This window comes from Rhea americana, unplaced genomic scaffold (genome assembly GCF_003343005.1).
Source record: "Rhea americana isolate MKP2758 unplaced genomic scaffold, rheAme1 scaffold_84, whole genome shotgun sequence".
NCBI classification, from domain to species: Eukaryota; Metazoa; Chordata; class Aves; order Rheiformes; family Rheidae; genus Rhea; species Rhea americana.
In genome coordinates, this window is record NW_028187023.1 from 1,757,531 (window position 1) to 1,760,888 (window position 3,358).

A 3,358-nucleotide genomic window follows, 5' to 3' on the forward strand; every position below is an offset into this window, starting at 1 on the left:
TGCAACACAGAATATGTACTGGACAAGTGGGAGAAAAAAAAATCCCATCAAATTAGCTGATCTCCAAATGTTTAATTCTGAATTAAAAAACAAGCAGACAGTGTTTTCAGTCAGTATAGGAAAAGGAAGAAAGTCAGAGCTGACCTACTGTGAGGAATGTCTCAACTCCACATACTTTCACTGTTGGTATTTTTCTGGTAAATTCTAAGACTATGGCCATATCAAGTCATACCAGACTGTCATTCTCCTTGACAAGTCTACTTCTGCTTAGGTCTGTAGGCCACATATCTCTGCAGGCCACTAGCTTATCAAACCAATCAAAGGTGCAATTTAGATCCAAACTTTGTTAATCYGTTCTAGAGCAATCTGACCCCCAAACCTGGCCAAACTCAGGAACCCAGCACATCCAGCTCTAAATGAACACTTAGAAAAAAAAAAAATCAATAGCCAAAAAACAAGAAYGAAACTTGGGCAGCAACTTTATACTACAATTGTTTTCATATTAGAGACAGCAGAGGTGCTCTAAGTTACTAGAAGCATTGTATTAATTAACACAACAGCTACCTATTATAGATCTGAGAATGCTGCTTTTCTCCTTCAGCTAAGGGGACTAGAAAACATTGTGGTTTTAAGTTTCATCAAATTCTCTGCTTAATCCACAACAAACTGGAGAGGCCCAAGAAATTCCTACTTTACAGAACTACATACCTCAAATCTATAGATTATGCAAAGTTCATCTTCCACCTATCTTCCCAGTCCTTCCTACCCACTGAAGTCCAAATGCCTCCACATACTGCATCTATTCCTCCTTTTCTCCTTTCTGTCAGGACAATATGCAGCCCTCCAAAGCTTTGTATCCTGTTCTCCCCCAGCCAGGGAGCTATGAATCTGTTTTTATATAACATTCTTACTTCTTTGTCAGGATGGAGGAGTCCCTTTAAAATATTAACAGTTTAATTTCTCTTAGGAGAATAATCAGAAAGGGGGAAAGGAGTAGCAGCCCAGGACCCTGCAGTAGCACTACAAAGAACAGCCATAAAGATGTGAAAGGAACAGAAAACTCCCTCCTAAAGATACGAGTCAGTGAAAGTAAGATGAAAGATGGTGCAAAAAGAAGAAACTAAAGGTCTACTATTCTCTTTAATGTAGGTAGAAACTAGCATCTTAAGTCATTAAATTAGGCATATGAACATACAAAAGCCATGTGGTTTCTTAATACTCAGAGAAACAGTACATATGCTTATGGCCAAAACCAGAAAATGGGAATGCAATGCATTCATCTCAGCATCTGAAACACTATAGTTTGGCCTTTAGAGCATCTTCATTTTTATACAAGTCAAACCAAATTTGAAACTATAATGGAAAAAAAAATATGATGTCAGGCAAACAGTGGATTCTAATCACCAGAAATTTCTTCTGCTTGAAACAGCTAAGTGCAATTTTTTCCATAAGAGTTACTGTTAATACATAATTTCAGTTTGTAAGAAACACTAGCTTCTTTTCCCATCTATACTTCCTTATAGTACACAGACAGAATCCACCCTTAGTCTTCTGCAGGAAAGCATCACCTTTGTGGCTGGCCTTGTGCCCAGATACAAGCTTGTAATGACAAGGCCAAACAGTGCAAAAATTAATTTTAGCATAAGAGATAAATATAAGATTCAAATAACAATAATAAGTAGAATAGTACTGTTGCTGTATTTCCATCTTCAGTGCAACAGAAATAAAACTCATAGCATTAGAAAGATGAAAACAAAGAAGAAAGCAGCTGAATTTCTACTGCAAATCCAGCGCACCACAGGACACCAGGCAATGGAATTACTACCACATTAGAGGCAAAGCTATCTTGCTAGGGATAGCAATCCTGCTGGAAAGGAAAATAAACAGCCCCTAAGCAAGAACAATTGTTGGTTGYGTTTCCATTAACAACAGATGTGCACAACAAAAGGCTACATGGTAGTTCCCTCCTCAATCTACTACCCAACCCTCAAGCAGACCATCTTCGAAGAATAAAGAGTTCTTCTGTGTGTGCTGAAGACATTATTTCAAGATTGGTTCTCACATCAGAAACTGTTACAATTCATGTGCCATCTGAACCTCTTCATAAGAGAGCTGCAGAGACTTAAGATGAACTTACACCAACACAGACTTAAAAAAAACTCTAAGTAGAAGAATGTAATGGGAAACAAACCTGCAGGAGGAAGAAATTCTAAACATTTTCTTGCTGTCCTTATAAAAATGTAAGAATCTCCATGTACCTTACTGATGAATTAACAAACAAGCCATAAGCAACTAAATAATTAAAGGATTTTCACCCTCCACTTGTTTTYGAGCTTACCTTGCTCCATTTCTATCCTCACAACCATTTGTTACTGGAATCCAGAGGAGGCTTGTATCCTCTTTTCCCACCTTCCCCAAGTTTCCATTAGAGTGGTTGCAAATTGGCCCCTTTCAGCTGGTGAACTATAAGGAGACATGCAGGATAAGCCTATAGGGCTTTCCAGAACAATACCTTCTGTTTTAAAGTGGTATTAAAATTCAGCATAAATTTGCTAGGGGTTATGAACAATTATCTTTCCTCCACATGCCCCTAAATTCCATCCACACTAATCACATACAGAGCAGATAACACAGGTTCTCTTCCCGTAGTACCCCTCTGCAGCTGATTCCCATTACACAGTTCTAGTTAAAGCTTTGTAAATTAAAGATGCTCCAAGCAAGAATTCAGCTTTACAAGTTTGTATCTCTCATGTTCTGGTCTTAATAATTGTCATACATCTATTGCTTCTACAAGCTGAAATTTGAAGGGAAAAAATGTAAGAAACTGAAACACAACCAAGCCCGATTTGCTTAAATAACAGTAATGGTAACAGTTAAAAGACCACAGTCTTTCCATTCAGACAGTGTTATTTCCGAGTGCTCTCTCAAAGCAAAGTTTCAGACAAAAGCCTCATACACCAGCCTGATGTTTTCTCCAGAAAGGTCTGAATTTGAAAATATGTGAATATTTTAAGAAGTTAAATAGCTCCTACTTACTGGAGTAACAAACATGGAAAAACAGAGCACAGGATTTGAGAAATTCAGCAATACGGTCCAGGGTAATRCTGGAGCGGGTAGGCTCAGCACACAGGATGTTTTGAACGGCATCCCGTTCTTCAGGCTTGTCTTCAGCCGGCGCGGGAAGGGCAGGCAGCAAAGCCCCCGATACGCCAGCACAGAGCGCACGCCGGCTCCCGGGGGCGGGAGGCGCGCTGCCCGCGGAGCCCCACGATCCCGCCAGCGCGGCCGTGCCCCGCTCCCCGCGCCGCGCCGAGCCGGCGCTCTGCGGCGCCGCAGTGCGGGGACGGGACGCGCGGGG